General features: G+C 39.6%; 1 long non-coding RNA gene across 1 annotated transcript in view; it reads left to right on the plus strand.

Moving 5' to 3' along the window:
* LOC132390737 (uncharacterized) overlaps positions 1-17,124 on the plus strand; it is a 52,827-nt gene extending 35,703 nt beyond the window's left edge. The window contains exon 3 of the long non-coding RNA XR_009510996.1: positions 17,025-17,124. This is a non-coding gene — a long non-coding RNA (uncharacterized LOC132390737). The remainder of the gene's footprint in view (positions 1-17,024) is intronic.
* The last annotated feature ends 3,945 nt before the right edge of the window (positions 17,125-21,069 follow it).

A 21,069-nucleotide genomic window follows, 5' to 3' on the forward strand; every position in this document is an offset into this window, starting at 1 on the left:
TCAAGTTATTAAACAAAATGAAGGTTGAATATAGTATATCTAAGACTTCAGACGGTATAAGTCTAATTCAAAAGTAATCTATAGGACGGCTGCAAAGATCTGTATAAGAACATAAGAATTAGAAGCAGGAATACACTATCGGATCTTCTCCATTTTTCAATAAGATCATATCTAATTTTATGCCCAAGGTTCATTTTTCCACATAATCCCTATACTGTATCTATTAATTGTCAAAAAAAAATCAATTGATATCAAAACTGAGTTTACTCAAAGGCGGAGCATTCACAATACACTCCAACAGAGAATTGCAAAGATTTACAGATATCTTTTCATCAGCTCCTTAGCCTTGGCAAATAACTCATCTCCTTCTACCTCAGGCCACGAACTTATCAATCACCCCAATGCGTTAACTTCAAACTTTCTGCATAATCACTCAAAGAGTTGACCTGCATGTGCATGTAACGAGAGCTGTATCACTCATCTCCTTCTAACTTAGGTCACAAACTTATCAATCAACCCTCGTAAATCCATATTGTATTGACTTCAGTGCCAAACCAGAGCCAGTGTCATAGAGCACCACAACACAGTAACAGGCCCTTTGGCCCATCTAGTCCATGCCAAACTATGATTCTGTAAGTAACTTTGACCCTACATACAGTGGATTCCATTTAATTGGGCCATCAGTTAATTGGGGTAGCCACTTATTTAGGGCAACTCGTAAACAGCAAAAACTAATCAAGAAAATTTCTAGAATTCCCTTTATTTATTTGGGACACCAGGCAGCCAAATTGGGCAGAAGACTGTTTCCGAACAGGTCCTAACTAGCATCAGTGTAGCCATGGGATGCTACACTGTGCCTAGAGAGAATAGTTTCTGAACAGCATCAGATATGGGTGTTTGTGTTCAAAAAGCAGTGAGAAAAAAACAATTAATATCAATACTGAGTATACTCGATGATCCATCATTGTCATTGATTGTTGGCGAGCAATAAGCAGTAAGAGAATTCAGAACTGTTTGTTTCACTATGGTTTCAAGAATTCAGGCTTAGAGATGCCAGAAGTGAAAATGAAATGATTTCACTACTTCAACAAGTTAGGAATTACGAAGAATTTGATATCATCGACAGTTATCTTGAATGTTACAATAAAAATTGAGATTTGAAAGATGCAATTGTCGACAGCATTTTATCTGCATTAGATCTCTGCGCTGACTTTGTTCATTGTGTACATTTGATCCATCAGTAACTATTAGGAACTACTATGATTTTATAATACTGTAAGCAACACACACAAAATGTTGGAGGAACTCAACAGGTCAGGCAGCGTTCTTGGAAAAGAGTACAGTCAACATTTCTGGTCAAGACCCTTCAGCAGGACTGGAGAGAAAAAGCTGAGGAGTAGATTTAAAAAGTGGGGGAAGGAGAGAGAGAGAAAAACACAAGGTGATAGGTAAAGGCTGAAGGGATGAAGTAAAGAGCTGGGAAATTAATTGGTGAAAAAGATACAGGGCTGGAGAAGGGGGGAGTCTGATAGAAGAGGACAGAAGGCCATGGGAGAAAGAAGAGAGGGGAGGAGCACCGGAGGGAAGCAATGGCCAGGCAAGGAGATAAGGTGAGACAGGGAAAAGGGGATGGAGAACGGGGAAGAAGTGGGGGGGAGGAGGTGGGCATTACTGGAAAATTTGAGAAATCAATACTTATGTCATCAGGTTGGAGGATACCCAGACAGAATATAAGGCGTTGTTCCTCCAACCAAAATATACTGGTCCCAGTGTGTCCCAGTTAATCGGAATCCACTTTATATCTAACTTTGACTCAAGCCTGCATTCTTCAGGAGTATAGATAGTTAAAAGAGTGAGCAAGAATGCAGAAAAATGTGAAGTATCCCCTTTGGTTGAAAAATTTTGGGTAGCACGATCACCACAAGCGATACGGGCTCATTTCGTGCCACTGGCCAGAAGGAGTTTGTACATTCTCTTTCCGAACACGTCGGCTGCCTCTGAGTGCTTCAGTTCTTTCCCACAGTCCAAGGACATACCGGTTGGTAGCTTAGTTGGTCATTGTAAATTGACGCATGATTAGGCAAGGGTTAAATCAGATGCTGCTGGACAGAGAGGCTCAAATGGCCAGAGGGGCCTACTCCACGCAGTATCTCAATAAATGAATAGCTGGTAGGTAGACAGATAAATAAATAAATAGATTATCTAGTTGTAATATTTTTTATTCTAATGTTTACTGCTTTACATTTCACCATGTTGCATAACTTCATCAAATTCTTGCACAAAGTGAATTAAGCGCATGGAATACAGGAAACCATCAAACAGAAGTCCCTGTGAGTACTAATGTGTCACATGGACTTTTTACCTGAGTATACGTATGAGAGAGAAATTAGGGATAACTTCTGATGCGGAGTCACTGTCGAAAGAGATTAAGACCACAATAGCTCATTTAACAAGGAGCGATTAATGTGAATCGTGACGAGGAGTCTTTTATATCACACCATTTTGTGTTAACCGTTTTCAGTATCAATCACCTGCAACAAGCTCAGTTTCTCACAATGAAGATACATCAAAAAAATTAGTGAGATCATCTGGATAAATTGCTATTGACAATTTTACACTAAACTATGGTATCGGGAATAAAAATACAAACTAATCCATTTATTCCCATTTAATGTTTTTTCAACCTTGTTATTTTATAAGAAAAGCGAATATTTGATTTGATTGTTACCAATAAAAAGATAAAATTTTCTAACATTGTTCAACTTGACTATTTGAAGTTAATGCAGAGGAGGTGAATGTTACATGTCAATGTTTCATTGCTTCTGTAACCAGAGGCTATAAATTTACGTAAGTGCCATGCACTTAAAATTTTACCTTTCAGCTTAGTAATATCCCACTATCCCATTAAAATATTTTCAAAAGCAGTTTTACAAAATGAGCTAACCTTTAATGAATATATAGCTGGTCAGAGCTTGAGCAATATAATATCAAAAGGCATACATACGATATTTGAGTAATATTCTGGAAAATTTAAGTTTTGATAGCTACGTGAAGTGCTGAAAACTGAGGCTGAAAAGAAAAATAGAAAATTAATTTCCAACTTCGAGGCCTATTGCATCTACTGCCCCCCACACAATGAATGCTCCTTTCACTCTTCAGCTGTCTTTCTTTCAGTTATCTGCTGGGGATTAGACGTCATTGGTAATCAACATGAATGGAACAAAGGGTGAGTTTTATTTTATCAGGGTGAGATAACATGCATACTGACAGATCGTGCCTTCAGAGCCTCGTTTGAATTCATCTATTTGTCAGCCTGAAACGATGCTTCATTATGTTGACTGATAAGTATTTACAAAGTAATCCATATGTTTGTGACACGAAGTCCGCCCAAGCCCTCTTAAACAAAGCTATCACACCCACTGCCCAGATAATAGAGTCATTATGATACAGAATGAGGCAATTTGCCCCATCAATTCCATGATGGCATTCTGTAGATCTGTCTAGTCAGATGCATTGATTCATTCAATCTTATAACCTTGTAAATTTATCGTCTAATTTTGTCTGAACTTACTGATCATCTCTGCTTTTTCCACCCTATAGGCAGTGAGTCACTATCATTCACTGCATAGTAAAGACCTTATGTTAACTCCATGTCGCTTGACCAATGTCTTAATTCTGCATCTTAAGGGCCATCACCTCATTGCAACAGCTTTTATCTACATTGTCCAGGTCTATCTTATTTTCCAGATTTCCTTGAAAATCCCTGCTTCTCCAGCCTAGACCTTCCAGCTAGAATCCCTCATCCCTTGAATCATTCTAGTCAGTCTACTTGGACCCTCATAAGGACTTTCACATTTTCTTTAAATGTAGTGGTCAGATCCAGATACAACAGTTGTCCAATTGGACCTTTATAAATATAACTTTACTGCTTTTATACTCAGTTGTTCTATTAACAAAGCCCAAGGTCTGATATATTGATTTTTTTTCCCATCCCCTCTGCTGAAGTACATCATCTCTCACATTGCAATTAAACTCCACTCACCCCTTATTTGCTGGGCTACCTTTGCTCAATTACAATTGATTGAAATTATCATCACTGTCCGTCACACATCTATATTTTAGTACCACAATAATTGCATAGAATTTTAGTTTGTGCTCCAGCATGCAGTTTCTTTTATAAATATCAAAATCAAAGTTTTCCTAATACTAACACTTGGGGAACACAACTGCCTACCAACCTCCAGTCTGAAAAAACAACCATTTAACATGATTTCCTGCCCTTTTTCTTTGTATGCAAGTTGGCATGACAACATACAACCTACTGGGTTATATAGACTTTAGATTCATTGAGTCATAGAGCAATACAGCATGAATACAGGCCTTTTGGCCCGACAACTCCATGCCTACCCAGCTGGTCCTAATTTCTTCCTTCAGTCCATAGCTGTAGCCCCATTTCCTATTGTACCTATCCAAGGGCTTCTTAAATAATTCTATTGACAACTCAGGCAACTAATTTCATATCTTCATCATCCTCTGCATGAAAAAGTTGCTCCCAGGTTCCTTTCAAATTTTCCCATACCAGCTTAAATCTTGACCTAACATGGCCAGTCTCTCCCTATAATTCAGGCCTTCTGGTCTTGGCAAATACTTTGTAAAACTTCATTATACCCTTTCCAGTTTAACTACCTCTTTTCTAACAGGGTGACCAGAACTGTACACAGTACTTCAGGTGTGGCCTCATCAACACCTGCAACATAACATTCCAACTCCTACTGTATACTCAGGAGCCTGAAGGCCAGTGTATTAAAAGCTCTTTTTCACCACCTGTGATGCCACTTTCAAAGAGTTATGGTTTGTACTCCGAGGTTCTTCTGTTCTATTACACTCCCCAGTGCCTTACCACCCACAGAATAAGTCCTACAGTGTTTTGACTTTCCAAAATGCATCATCTCATACTTATCTGCATTGAAATGGATTTGTTATTCCTTGGCCCCCTTCCTTAACCGATCAAGATCCCCCCTGTAATCTACAATAATTTTCTTTACTGTCAACAACACCTCTTAATTTTGTGTCATCTGCAAATTTATTAATCAATCCTTGTGTATTTGTATCCAAATCATTTATAAGAATAACAAATAACAAGGGCTTCAACACCAACTCCTGTGGTATACCACTACTCACTAGTCTCCCCTTCAAGAAACAACTTTCAAATGCCACCCTCTACTTCCTACCTCTGAGCCAATTTTGAATCTATCCAACAAGCTCCCCTGGATTTATTGGAACCTAATGAGAGGGAACAGTTTTAAGGTGCTGGGGAGTAGGCACAGAGGAGATGTCAGGGGTAAGTTTTTTTATGCAGAGAGTGGTGAGTGCGTAGAATGGGCTGCTGGTGATGGTGGTGGAGGTGGATACAATAGGGTCTTTTAAGAAACTCCTGGACAGGTACATGGAGCTTAGAAAAATAGAAGGCTATAGGTAACTCTAGGTAATTTCTGAACTAAGTACATATTCAGCACTGCATTATGGGCTGAACAACCTGTATTGTACTGTAGGATTTCTATGTTTCGATATTTCCAGACCAGCATACCAAGTGGAATTTTGTCAAAGGAATTGCTAAAGTCCAACACGTGGAAACCATACAACAGTACTAGAAGGCAGGCCTTATCCTTTGTATATCCAAAGGAAATAAGGGCATTCCTACAAATGAAGCAAATTAAACTCAACATAGCACAGGAATGGTGCAAGATGGGTAATTAGTTGAGGCAGTGTGGAGTTTCAAATGTTAGTGGACTCATGGGCCTGAAATATATTGAAATGCAGCTAATTTTAACAAATGGGCTTCTTTAGTAGAATATTACAGATATTGGAAATATGAAATAAAATGTTTAAAATGGGAACAGGCTACACCTGTGCAGAGACCAACAAAATCTTCCTTGAAAACATTAATAAGATCTCATTACAGTCAGGCTGGGACATCTGCCCATCAAATCTCTGTTAACATCGTGCAATTCCAGGTGGGAATCCTGAGCCCTGTCTCTGAATGGGAGATGCGCGTTTGACGCTCCTAATTTTGCTGCAAAGAGAAGAAAAAAATACTTCATGGTTGCTGGTGCCTCTCTGAAAGCAGTGCTCGCTACAGACCATGAGGGAAGCAACCAGTCTAACGAAGTAGCAAGACGACGCATGCAATATCAGCAGAAACCACTGAGTCAAAGCAGTAGAAAGGGTTGGCATCAAAATGTTCTCTCCGAGGACCTTGATTGAATGCTACAGGAAACAGCAATTCTCACACTCCCCTCACTCACTCCATCACATCTATTCTATTCTATTCAATAAATGACCATTCTGTGCACCATCACTCCCATTTCTTCTGGCTGCAAAATCATCTCTTGCACATGTCCCCTTTTTTGCTTGTTGCCTTCACTATTTCCACAAATGGCTGGCTCCACTCACTTGCTCTCAAGTGCACAACCTGCACCTCCTGCCAGCACTCCTGCAATTCACATTCAGGGGATTCTCATCAAGACATTCTCCAACCATCTCTCCTCCTTATTTTATTTAAGAACCACACATTGCCTCCTGCCTTCTTATTAACTACTAATAGCTCAGTGGGTGGGTGGGGGGGTCATAGTAGTGTAGCAGTTAGAGTAAACCTTTACAACCCCAGCTGTTAGATCGACTGGGGTTCGATTTATGCCACTGCCTGGACAAAACTTGTACATTCTCCCCGTGACGGAATGGTTTCCTCTGGGTTCTCTGGTTTCCTTCCACTTTTTAAACACGTATGGTTGGGGTTAGTGAGTTGTGGGCATGTTATATTGGTGCTGGAAGCGTGGTGACACTTGCAGGCTGCCCAGAACAATTCTTCTCACTTGATTTGATACAAAATGACACATTTCACTGTTTGTTTCAATGTACATGTGACAAATAAAACTAATTAGCTCTTTGCAGTATTTCCCTTTTCTAAGAGAACACACATTGCATTAGTTGTTCATAGTGATGAGTCTAGTTCTAGACTACAGGTGATATAGATTGGCTGGGAAACTGGGCAGGACAATGGCAAATGAAATTTAATCCTGGTAGGTGTGAGGTGATGCTGGAAATCTTGAGCAAGCCACACAGAATGCTGAAGGAACTCAGCAGGTCAGGCAGCAACTATGGAGCGGATTAAACAGTCAATGTTTCAAACTGAGACCCTTCGTCAGGATTGGAAAGGAAGGAGGAAGAATCCAGAATGAGGAGGAGGAGGGAAAGGAGTACAAGCTGGCAGGTGATAAGTGAAACAAGAAGGTAGGTGAGGGAGGGAGGGAGGGGTGATGAAATGCTGGGAGGTGATAGATGGAAAAGGTAAAGGGTTAAAAAAGAAGTTCCAAAGCTGTGATTTTTATCAGGGAAGAGGGAGTGAAAATGATAAGGACTCTGAGGACTGAGCCATTCAAAGGATTTCTGGTTGAGTGGCCAAGCACAGACAGGTAGCGCAATGTGAAACATCCCTGGCTCACAAGTATAATTTGGATTATATTTGACTACCCTAGTTCAATGTCCTGGTTGAACTCTTAATAATCCAATTTACACCAGTGACATTTGAGAAAAGCATCACTCATTTTTAACTCAAAATACAACTCCTGAACATGTGATATCTCCAGCAGCCATTTCAAAGGCTGCTATAGAGGATTAGACAAGTCTTAAAAAATTTACCCGCTATGTGAGACTTTGCAGCTCTCAAGAAGGATTGAGCAGAACGGTAATGATGTTTATTTTTTTCTATTTGTCTATTTATTGAGATACAGCACAGAACAGGCCCTTCCGGGCCTTTAAGCCATGCTGCCCAGCAATCCCTAAACACACAACAGGTTGAACCTTGAAGTGGGTGGGCTACAGAAGACCAAGAACATTCACTCAGTGGCCACTTTATGAGGTAAAGTGGCTAGTGTGTGTACTATTCAACAATAACTTGACTCTATGTAGCATCTTTATAATGGAGTAAATGTCCCAAGATGTTCAAAGAATTCAGGCATTCATGGTGCAGAATATAAGAATGTAGTTTGCATGTACTTGTTGGGCCTGTATCCAAGCTGCTTTGCTCTACGATTCTATGATTCTAAATGATGACAAGATGTCACTCTAGTATTGGAGCAATTTGGAAGGTACCGGAGAGGTACATCCCAAAGATGAAGGGATATTCTGACAGGAGGATGAGACAACCGTGGCTGACAACTGAAGTCAAAGACAACATAAAAACAAAAGAGAGGGCATATATTACAGGCAAAAAATAGGGAGAAGGTGGAGGATTCAGATGCTTTTAAAAACCAAGAGGAGGCAACTAAAAAAGCCAGAAAGAAAGAAAAAATGAAATATGAAGTAAGTGAGCTAATAGTATATCAAAAGTTTTTTTCAGATATATAAAGAGTAAAAGGGACAGAAATAGATATTGGATCACTGGAAAATGACACTTGAGAAGTAGCAATGGGGGACAAAGAAATGACAGACGAACTTAATAAGTATTTCGTGTTAGTCTACATTGTGGAAGATAGTAACAGTATGCCATAAATTTGAGAGTATCAGGGGGCAGAAATGAGTATAGTTGCTATTTCTAAGGGGAAGGTGCTTGGGAAGCTGAAAGATATGAAGGTAGATAAGTCACCTGGACCAGATGGACTGTGTACCCAGGGTTTCAAGGATCACTAGGTTCTGTAATAGTTCTGGAGGATTGGAAAATTGCAGATGTCACTCCACTCTTTAAGAAGAGAGGGAGGCAACAGTAAGGAAATTATAGGCCAGTTAGCCTGACTTCAGTGGTTGGGAAGATGTTGGAGCCCATTATTAATGGGAAGACATTGGTGTCCAAGTACTTGGAGGTGAATGATAAAGTAGACCAAAGTCAGCATGGTTTCCTTAAGGGGAAATCTTGCCTGACAAATCTGTTGGAAATCTTTGAGGAAATAACAGGTAGGATAGATAAAACAGAGTTAGTGGATGCTGTTTACTTCAGTAGGCCTTCGAGAAGGTGTCGCACATGAGGATACTAGTATGGATAGAAGATTGGATGACTGGCAGGAGGCAAAGAATGGGAATAAAGGGGGCCTATTCTGGTTGGCTGCTGATGACTAGTGGTGTTGTGCAGGGTTAGTATTGGGACTGCTTCTTTTCACGATATATGTCAAAATGATTTGGATGATGGAATTGATGGTTTTGTGGCCAAATTTGCAGATGATACAAAGATAAGTGAAGGGGCAGATAGTGTTGAGAAAGCAGGGAAAATTGGTCCGATTGGCCAAATAGGCAAAGAAGTGGCAGATGGAATATAGTGTAGGGAATTGTATAGTCAGGCACTATAGTAGAAGGAAAAAGGCATAGACTATGTTCTAAACAGAGAGAAAATTCAAAATTCAGTGGTGCAAAGGGACTTAGGAGTCCTTGTGTAGGATTCCCTAAAGGTTAACACAGGTTGAGTCAGTGGTAAGGAAGGCAAATGCAATGTTAGCAATCATTTCGAGAGGACTAGAATATAAGAGCAAGGATGTGATGCTGAGGCTTTATAAGGCACTAGTCAGACCACACATGGAGTATTGTCAGTTGTTGGGGGTCTCTTATCTAAGAAATGATGAGTTGACTTTGGAGAGATTCTGGAGGAGACTCACAAGAATGATTCAGAATAGAGCGATGTCCATTTAGAAAAGAGATGAGGTAGAATTTTTTTAGCTGTGAATCTGTGGAATTAATTGCCAAGATGGCTGTGGAGTATATTCAAAGTGGAGGTTGATAGGTTCTTAGCTAGTCAGGGCATCAAAAGTTATTGGGGAAAGCAGGAGAATGGGGTTGAGAGGGATAATAAATCAACCATGATGGAATGGGGAGCAGACTCAATGGGCCGAGTGGCCTAATTCTGCTCCTCTGTCTTTATGGCCTTATGGTAAAATATGACAAGCTAATGTTTAATGTGGGTAAGTTTAATTAAAGACCTATTACTGACATATCATGTTTTACAAGTTCCAAACTAAATTTAAATAAGTTTAAACATTCATCCTTTCCTTAACCTGCTGTTTCCTTTTCTATCTGAGCATACTTTCGTTATTTAGGTTGAGTGCCCTTTATCCAAAATTCCAGAATCCAAACTCTGAATTTTTCTGATATCACAAATGGAAAATTCCGCTATGTTCTGGGAAGGTTCCCAAGCGATGCATAGGGCTCTGAGCACCACAGACAATTCTGAGAAGTGATCTCACATATGTAATGAACAGAAGTTAATGAAAAGTAGAACAACACTGCATAAAACAAAAATGAAGCTCTTGATTGTGTATTGAAAGAGTAGGTTCATCAGCATCAGAGTGCACCTGTGCGACTTAATGGTATGCTGATCATGAAACAAGCAAAGATCTATTATGATAAACTGAAAATTGAAGGTAATTGTTTCATGCACAAAATTATAAAAAATATTATATAAAGCTACCCCCTCCCATTGTAGTTGCTGTGGAATGGCAGGCTGTTTGAAATTGATGGTGGACATGAGCTCAATCGTAGTGCTGAAACCTGGTTATAGACACGGTCGAGGGCGGTTCAACCCCAACAATCTGTGGTGGACCCAGCTCCATCACGTTAGCCTGTTCACTCTGTCAGCTTCATACCAACTGTACACAGGCTGTATATGTGATGTAAATGAATTTTGGGTTTAAATGCAAATACTCAAAATCTCTAAAACCAAAAACCCTTCTGGTCCCAAGCATTTCAGTTAAGAGATGCTCAACCTGTAATAGCAATGACTCAATGGTCATTATGTGCAGGGTAGAGAGTTCAATTTAATGTTTTCAGGAAAGGGAAAGATCTTTCTTTAACTTTATCAGATATGAACAATATGGAAGTGAACACTCTATCTGAAGGACAGAAAAACGCCATTATAAGAGCATAAGACATAGGAGCAGAATTAGGTCATTTGGCCCATTAAGTCTGCTCCGCCATTTCATCATGGCTGATCCAATTTTCCTCTCAGACCCAATCTCCTGCCTTCTCACCCGCTCCCCTGCCCCCGTATCCCTTCATGCCCTGAGCAATCAAGAATCTATCAATCTCTGCCTTAAATATACATAAGGACTTAGGCTCTGCAGCTGGCTGTGACAAAGAAATTCACAGATTCACCACTCTCTGGCGAAAGATATTCTGCCTCATCTCCATTCTAAAAGGACGCCCCTCTATTCTGAAGCTGTATTCTCTGGTCCTAGACTCTCCCACCATAGGAAACATCCTCTCTACATCTGCTTTATCAAGGCCTTTCACCATTCTATAGGTTTCAATGATGTCTCACCTCATTCTTTGGAATACCAGTGAGTACAAGTCCAGAGCCATCAAACGCTCTTCATATGACAAGTCATTCAATCCTGGAATCATTTTTGTGAACCTCCTTTGCACCCTCTCCAGTTTCAGCACATCTTTTCTAAGATAAGTAGCCTAAATCTGTTCACAATACTCCAAGTGAGGCCTCACCAGTGCTTTATAAAGTTTCATCATTACATCCTTACTCTTATATTCTAGTCCTCTTGAAATGAATGCTAACATTGCATTTGCCTTCCTCACCACTGACTCAACCTGCAAATTAACTGTTAGGGAATCCTGCACAAAGACGCCCAAGGGTCTTTGCACCTCAGTTTTTTGTATTTTCTCTCCATTTAGAAAATAGTCAACCCTTTCATTTCTTCTACCAGGTGCATGACAATATATTTCCCAACATTGTATTCCATCTGCCATTTCTTTGCCCATTCTCCTAATCTGTCTATGTCCTTTTGTAGCCTTTCTACTTCCTTAAAACTACCTGCCCCTTCACCTGTCTTCATATCATCTGCAACAAAGCCATCAATTTTATCATCCAAATCATTGACATATAATGTAAAAAAAATTGGTCCCAATACCTGTGGAACACAACTAGTCACTGGCTGCCAGTCAGAAGAGGCTCCATTTATTCCTACTGTTTCCCTCCTGCCAATCAGCCACTGCTTTATCCATGCTAGAATATTCCCTGTAATACCTTGGGCTCATAGCTGGTTAAGCAGCTTCAGGTGTGGAACCATGTCAAATGCCTTCTGATAATCCAAGTACATAACATCAACCAATTCTCCTTTGTCAACCCTGCTTGTTACACCTTCAAAGAATTCCAACAGATTTGTCAGGCAAGATTTTCATGCTGACTATGGCCTATTTTATCATGTGCCTCCAAGAATCCTAAGATCTCATCTTTAATAATCAGCTCCAGCATCTTCCCAACCACTGAGGTCAGACTAACTAGCCTAGAATTTCCTTCATTCTGCCTCTCTCCCTTCTTGAAGACTGGAGTGACATTTGCAATTTTCTAGTGTTCTAGAACCATTCCAGAATCTAGTGATTTGTGAAAGATCATTATTAATGCTTTTCACAAATCTCTTCTGACACCTCTTTCAGAATTCTGGGGTGTATACCATCTGGTCCAGGTGACTTATCTACCTTCAGACCTTTCAGTTTCCCAAGTATCTTCTCTCTAGTTATGGCAACTTCACACACTTCATGCCCCCTGACACCTGGAACTTCCACCATTCTGCTAGTGTCTCTTCCACAGTGAAGGCAGATGCAAAATACTTGTTCAGTTCATCAGCTATTTCATTGTCCCCCATTACTTCCTCTCCAGCATCGTTTTCCAACAGGCTGATATCCACTCTTGACTCTCTTTTACACTTTATGAAACATTTGGTAACCTCTTTGATATTACTGGCTAGCTTACTTTTGTATTCTATCCTTACCTTCTTAATGACTTTTCTAGTTCCCTTCTGTTAGATTTTAAAAGCTTCCCAATCCACTAACTTCCCACTAATTTTTGCTTGATTAGATGCCCTCTCTTTGGCTTTTACATTGGGTTTGACCTCTTGTCAGCCATGGTTGTGTCATATTTCATTGAGAATACTTTTTCCTCTTTGGGATGTATATATCCTGTGCCTTCTGAATTGCTTCCAGAAATTCCAGCCATTGCTGCTCTACAGTCATCCCTGCAAGTGTTCTTTTCCAATCAATTCTGGCCAACTCTCTGTAATTCCCTTTACTCCACTGTAATACTGATATATCTGACTTCATCTACTCCTCAAATTTTAGGGTGAATTTGATCATTGTGATCACTTTCCCCTAAAGGGTCCTTTACCTTAAGGTCTCCAATTTTGGTTCATTGCACCACACCCAATCCAGAATAGTTGATCCTAGTTGACTCAACAACCAGCAGCTCTAATAAGCCACCTGGTAGGCACTCTAGAAATTACCCCTCCGGGAATCCAGTGCCAACCTGAATTTCCCCATCTACCCGCATATTGAAGTCCTCCATGACTATTATAACATTGCCCCTTTGGCATGCATTTTCTACTGCAGTTGTAATTTGTAGGCTTCTGTTTAGAGGTGTGTGTACAACTCTCATCAGGGTCTTTTTACCTTGCAATTCCTTAGCTCTATCCACAATGATCCAACACTTTCCACCCTATGTAACCCCTTTCTAATGATTTGACCTAATTTTTCACCAACAGAGCAACACTGCCCCTTCTCCCTTCCTGCCTATTCTTTCAATACAATGTATTTTCTTGGACATTAAGCTCCCAGCTATAATCTTTCAGCCATGATTCAGCGATGCCTATGACATCATACCTGCCAACCTGCAACTGCACTGCAAGTTCATCTCCTTATTCCGTGTACTGTGTGCATTCGGGTTCAATACCTTCAGCTCTGTATTCACTCCTTTTGATTATGTCCTCCTTTTAAGTTGCAACACCTCCTGTCAACTGCAATTTTGCCCTCCCCTCACTACACATTGCCTCTGTTTGTAAACTAGCTACCTCAAGGTCATACTGTTTCCACAATTAATACTGTTGAGCACTTTCCCACTCTTTCTCTTCTGTTTTGTTCAACATGTCTCTCAAAACTGTTCTCTCATGATTTTGTGTTTATCTGCCTTCTTGTTGTATGCTTCTATAATACTTGCCCCTGTTATTCCATGTGAAAGGAAATCCCCCATTCTAACTACTCCCTGGACAAACAACATTTTCATGAATTCCAACTCAACATTATAACTATTTTACATTGATTACCCCTTCTTTTAGTAACACCTGTAATGAACACACTTACTCTAACTTAAGCACGTTAGCATAGTGGTTAGCACAGTGCTTTACAGTACAGGCAACCTGGGTTCAGTTACTATTGCTGCCTGTAAAGAGTTTTACATTCTCACTGTGACCGTATGGGTTTCCTCCGGGTGCTCAGGTTTCCTCCCACAGTCCAAAGACATACCAGTTGGTAAGTTAATTGGTCATTGTCCTGTGATTTGGTTTGGATGTGTGTTCAGAGATGCCCTTCTGCACACCTCTACTGTAAAGCCAGGTTACTTGAATTTACTGTCGTCTTCCTGTCTGCTTGAACCAGTCTAGCTATTCTCCTCTGACCTCTTCCACAAACAAGTTATTTTCACCCACAGAACTGCTGCCCACTGGATTTGTTTGTTTGTTTGTTTCTCACACATTCTCTCTAGTTTGTTGTGCATGTAAATCCCAAGAGATCAGCAGTTTCTGAGATTCTAAGTCACCGCAGCTGGCACCCACAATAATTCTATGGTCAAAGTCAATTAGATCATATTTTTTGCCCAATCTGATGTATGGTCTGAACAACAGCTGGACCTCTCGGGCTTCTAATGAGCAAGTGTGTCACTGAGTGTGCATCTAATCAGGTTTCTGACCCCAAGCATATCGTTCCATTTACAATCTATAAGAATAACATCTTAACAACATACCTGACATACTGTAAAGCATTTCAAAATCGGTATTAAAATTTCAGACCTGAATGTTTGTTTGGTTATCATGGAACTTTATTCTTCATAGCATGTTCTGCATTGAAAGTACAGCATTGAAACAGTCCTCCTCTCTCTTCCCAATCTCACATGCCTTCTTGATTTCTCTTAATTCATTAATCATTCTTGTTCAACCAGCTTGTTCAACTGGTGCTGCTTGCTACCAGTTTTTGAATGGTGCTGTAGGGCAACATAATTGGGAGAAATGTAATTGCGTAAACCTACAGTGGTGCTACCAATCAAATTGGACTAGCTCTGCACACAGATCAGGTGCATTTGAGGTTCACTGGGGACCTTATTGTCATTGGTAAACTGGTAGCAAGCAGCACACCTTTTAATATCATCACAAATCAAACTACCTTCTATATTCTTGAAAATCGCCTTTCTATTATCTCCAAGACGTTGTTGTTATTTCACAAAGGCTCATCAATCACAGCCAAGTTGCAGGCATAATTAGAATTTATATGTACCTTTCTATTGTCAGTGCAACATGTTTAATTGAGTATCCGGAATTAAATCAAAACTTCAGGAGTGATTACAAAGAGAACCCACTGCTGACAATAATTTGATTGCCCATTATCTGAATAAAGTAATGTGCCACTTTGATAAACAACTCAACAAGCATGCATCAGTTTGTACTTTTAAATTGTGTATTTATTATGCAGTTTATCTGCATGAGTTGTTAGTTGCACCAGTTGTTAGCAATGTAAGGTTGCTATGGCATCATTTCATATGTTCAGTTTCATTTGATTTATTACTTGGCAATTCAGACTACACCTGTCTGGGTGCATCATGAACATCCCAGTGGTAACAGATTCATTGAGAACATCAATCCAGCAACTTTCTAAGACAACCATTCCCAAAAGCAGCAATAAAGCTTGTCTTAATGCAACAAAGCATCCATTGCCATCGCTTCTAGTGTTTGTATTTCCAGATTTCAATAACACTTCAAATAAAATTGTGCTAAGGATCCAAAAACTTAAAGGATTCTTGGATTATTCACTATTTCCATTATTTCTCGGGAAGCTCGGGCCTGACAGTGTTAGAGGCTTTTCTACAGTATAAACACTGGTAAATAAGACTAGATTATTTGATTCTAGGCTGCAGATTCCATGAAAATCTATTTGCCACTATTGAATACAGCCAGAACAACATAACTTGGCTTTCCTCTTTAAAATTCTGACAGGTGTTATGTATTTCTAGTACTTTACATTTTATTTTAGCTCTCTAGCAGCTGTATTTTTTAATTCAACCCAAAGAATATTTTTGTAATCTAATAACAACTTTGAAAAGTAATTCCTCCTTTAAAATCCAAGAAGGATTGAAAAATGAATCAAGTAGAAACTTGGTAAATATTTTCTGCACCATTTTCCGCAAAAGATTGATAAATTCTCGATAAACACCAAACTGACCAATGTTTCCAATCCTCGTTCTGTGAAATGGGCAATCAAAAATCTCTATCAAATCTGATTTTAGGGCATTGTAACGATTTATAGAAGTGGTAATATTGTAATAAGTCTCAAAATGTTGGAGTTGGAGGCATAGTGAATAAAATAATTCATGGTTCTTTCTGGTATAACACGTTCAAATGATACTTGGAAAGGTCCTGACGAAGGGTCTCGGCCCGAAACGTCGACAGTGCTTCTGCCTATAGATGCTGCCTGGTCTGCTGTGTTCCACCAGCATTTTGTGTGTGTTGTTGTTTGGAAAGGATTGTTTTATTCTTGTAGCCAACCTGAGCTGCTAACAAAATTATAGAGGAGAAGATTTAAGTACCAGCATCATAATGTCTCCTGGTTTACAATGCTTTTCCGACAGGTTCACACAGAGCTGCCTGCAGTTTTTAGGACAAGTGGAGATAAGTTTCAGATCTCCCGTAGCAATGCCAGTGTTTATGTTCCAGGAGTAGGAAGATAATATCATAAAGTAATCCCGTGTGGTGAGCTGAGAAGCTTAAAGGAGAAAGGAAAATAATTGAAGTCATCAGTGTGAACAATGCAGTGAACATGAGAGAAAGATGAAAGGTGAATAGCAGGCATTACATTATAGAGCCAATTTGGTGCATTGGGTTGAATGCCAGCAGGATGGTACAGATTCATAACACTCAGCTTGTAGAGTAAATGTAATCTGAGTATGGGACATTTGGCACCCGTGTTGTTACTAACCTGGCTCACCTGTTTCATTGCAGATTGATCTATTCCATAAGAAGAGATGTACTGCCTCCATATGGACATAAGTTGGCCAGCTGCAGTGTGTATGGTGAGATATACTATTCTGGACTGAACCCTCTGCACTTTGCCAATCTGTCATATCAGGCCATCACTACCATCAATGTGCTATGTATTCAAAAGAAACTTACCTTCTAAATCTAAATAAAAACAATGCAAACGGTACATAGACTTACTATCATTATTCTAATGAGAAGATGTTCCAACTCCAATTTCTCTCCTTATGCAACTTACAGGATCACAGTATATTTTCCCTGTAGGCTGGACTGTCAGTTAAATCACTGGCCCATCTTTCATTATCAGTCAATATATTAGACTCACTGCTGTGTCATTCTGATCCAAACATTAAAAGACTGAAGTATATTTTGGTAGTAAATATACTGTATACGGAGAACACATAAACAACTACTTGACCTTTGGATGCCTTCCAAAGGACAGAGTTATGGAAGGTAAAACAACAAGGACATTTCTGAGAATTACTGCTAGAAATATAATAATCATAGAGATCAAAGAGCTTAAAGGTTATAGCAGAGAAAATACAATCAAAGCACGCACTGAGTTTTGCTCGGCTCACTCAGGCTTGGTGAATTCCACAGTGCCATGAGGAATCTCCCACACTCTGTCCACCTGACTGTCATCCTTTCTGAACCAGAGGCCTACAGCTCATCAGTGCTTTCCCATAGTAACTCAATTCTGTAAAATACACTGACATGATGTAAATACTTAGATGTGCCGAAGTATCCGTAATGTTCTATAAATCAAAATGAGGATTCTGCATATATATTTCTATAATAATAAAAATCCATGCATAAAAGTAAAGAAAGATGCAACATTTCATTCATAAACATTAAAGCATATATGGACATATAAATGATAAAAAAAATTATTCTTAAGTATGTAAAACACACAAAATGCTGGAGGAACTCAGCAGGTCAGTCTGTATCTATTCATCAGGAAGGGTCTCTTCCCAATACGTCAACTGTATATCCCTCTCCATAGATGCTGCCTGACCTGCTGAGTTTCTCCAATATTTTGTGTGTTATACCGGATTTATGCAGAATCTCTTGTGTTCCAAAGTATGTAGTTTGATTCTACCAGTAGATTGCACATGTATGCTGTGTAATTGAGCAAAGATTTAATAATAAAGATGATATGGATATCTTGGAATTTTTTTAATTCCCCAGGTCCTGATCTGAAAACTATTAAGTGGAGATTTGGTAAACTGGTAAATCAATTTGTAAATTGGTTTAAAAAGTTACAAAAATTAATATCAAAGTCCAAATATGTCACCATATACAAACCCTGAGATTCATTTTCTTGCAGGCAATTATAGTCAAGAAATGCAGCAGAATCAATGAAAGACCGCAGCCAAAAGGACAGACAAACTGTAAATACAACATGAGGAAAAAAATGAAATACTATTAATAAATTAATAAGAAATAAATATGGAGAACATTAAATGAAGAGACTTTGAAAATGAGTCCAGTTCAGTGGGAACAGTACTGTGATGGAACAAGTGAAATTGAGTGAGGTTATCGCCACTAGTTCAAGAGCCTGATGGTTGAGTGATAATAACAGTTCTTTACCTGGTGGTGTTGGTCCTGAAGCTTCTGTACATTCTTCCTGATAGTAGCAGTGAGAAGAGTGCATGGCCTGGATCGTGAGAGTCCTTGATGCCGAATGCTGTTTTCCTGCGACAACGCTCCCTGTGGCTGTGCCCAATGGTGGGGAGGGCTTTACCTGTGATAGATTGGGCTGTATCTACTACTTTTTGTAGGATTTTCCATATGAGGGCATCGGTGTCTCCATACTAGGCTGTGATGCAATGAGTCAATATACTCCCCACCACTCATCTATCAATGTTTTAGATGACATACTGTATCTTGTGAAACTTCTAAGGAAGGTACTGTTGTGCTTTCTTCATAATGGTGCTTACTTGCTGGACCCAAGACAGTTTCTCTGAAATGATAACACTGAGGAACTTAAAGCTACTGACACTCTCCACCTTCGATCCCTTGATAAGGACTGGCTCATGGACCTTTGATTTCCTCCTCCTGAAGTCAATAATAATCTTTTTTGCTGGCAGTGAATGAGAGGTTGCTGCTGTGGCATCACTCTGCCAGATTTTCATTCTCCCTCCTATATATTGATTCATCACCATCCTTGATTTGGCCAATAACATTATTATAATGTTATTGTTATAACATATACCAACGTAGTGAAAAACTGTCTTGCATGTCATCTACAGTATACAGATTTCAATATAATACAGTAGTGCATTGAGTTAGTACAAGGGGAAGCAATAACAGAATGCAGAATAAAGTGCTACAGTTACAGAACCCAAGTGCAGAACACAGGCATGGAGGCAGAGTCAGGAGGCATTATTAACATAGCAAGCATAGAGTCAGTATCCAGGAGCAATGCTTGACCAAGGACTGGTAGTCCTAAGAACTATGAAATAAAGTTACTCACACCAGAGTCAACCAACAAACTGGCAGTTCCCTGTTGGGCTCACAGGGTCTTTATCCTGCATTTGCTGATGGAAAGCAGGTGTTTATAGTTAGTGGAACCTGGGAATGATTGGAACTAAATGAGGAGATCGAGGCCCAATTCCTGAGGTAAATAGCCAGGTGGGCAATTGCCAGAAGGGACCATGACACTTTTCGCAATCATTTTGAATATACTGTTGGATAGTGTGCTTGGGTGAACACTTAGTACTATAAAATAGGGTTACAACATAAAAAATAAATCACACATAAATTAATAACATTTTTGATATTTTAATATCTGAGGAAACTTTTTTAATCCATCATCACTGAGATTGCTGAACTGCTTTTGCTCTCAGTTAAACCAAACCTTGACTTTAAGATTTCATTTTACACCTATAGTTAAATCTTCTTCAACCTCAGATGTATTTAGACTCCTCCAATTTTGGATTATTGTGCCCCATCTGAATGTTATCACTTCAATAGTGACATCCTCAACAGTCTAATGCTAAGCTCTGGAACTCTGCTTTCAAATCTCCCTGCCTCTTTAACACTCTTTCATCTTTTAAAACTCTCCTATAAAGCTACTTCTTTAGCCAAGCTTCAGCAGTCTGCCCTTATGTCTACTGTTGACTTTTTTTGCCCTTGCGAAGCACTTTGGAACATTTTTGCCATGTTAAATGGGCTGTACAAATGAAAATATATGGATGTTGCCAAGACCAACATTTGTCAATTGAACAGATTGAATGAGTAATGGTACATAAATTTCCCAATTCCCAACATATTTTCTTTGGAACCATGAAATTCACTAAAATTTGTTCTAATTGTGTATGAGGTCCCAAAGTAAAATGACTTGTAAAGTTACTTGATCTTCTCCAATGCCTCAGAAAAGCCAAACACAAACTAAATGAATAATGTTTCATATTCTCCATAAGAAGATCAGAATTTTAAAACTTCAGGTGACCTACACTCCTTGTGTTCCTTTACCACTCTGCTGCTCTACTAAGATGATATCACCTTTTGTTCACTTCCACCATTTTGCACTCCTCCCAACCCCTTTTCTGTATATACAGTACCCTCCCCCATCACTCACACTCCTACCTACCTGGGTTTATTCTCTCCTATCCTCTCTTTCCAATTGCCTACCCCAACTAGTTCTATCTGTTCATCATCTCTCCCTTATCTCTCTGGGTTTCTTCTCTCCTATCCTCTCTTTCCCATTGCCTACCCCAATTAGTTCTATCTGTTCATCATCTCTCCCTTATCTCGTTGCACATCACCTTTCAGCCCATGTCCCTATTTTCTCCTCTTCTTCCCCCCAGCTACATCTACCTCTCGTCCCCCACCTCACCTAGTTCCACTCAACACCTATCAGATCCTGCATCACCACTCCCCCTTACATCCTTATACTGGTTATCTCCATTCTACAATCTCAGTCCTGAGGCAGGGTCTTGACTTAAATCGTCCAGCATCTCTTCACCTCCACAGATACTGGTCAACACATTGCTTTCATCCAGCA

This window comes from Hypanus sabinus, chromosome 3 (genome assembly GCF_030144855.1).
Source record: "Hypanus sabinus isolate sHypSab1 chromosome 3, sHypSab1.hap1, whole genome shotgun sequence".
In the NCBI taxonomy this organism is placed as follows: domain Eukaryota; kingdom Metazoa; phylum Chordata; class Chondrichthyes; order Myliobatiformes; family Dasyatidae; genus Hypanus; species Hypanus sabinus.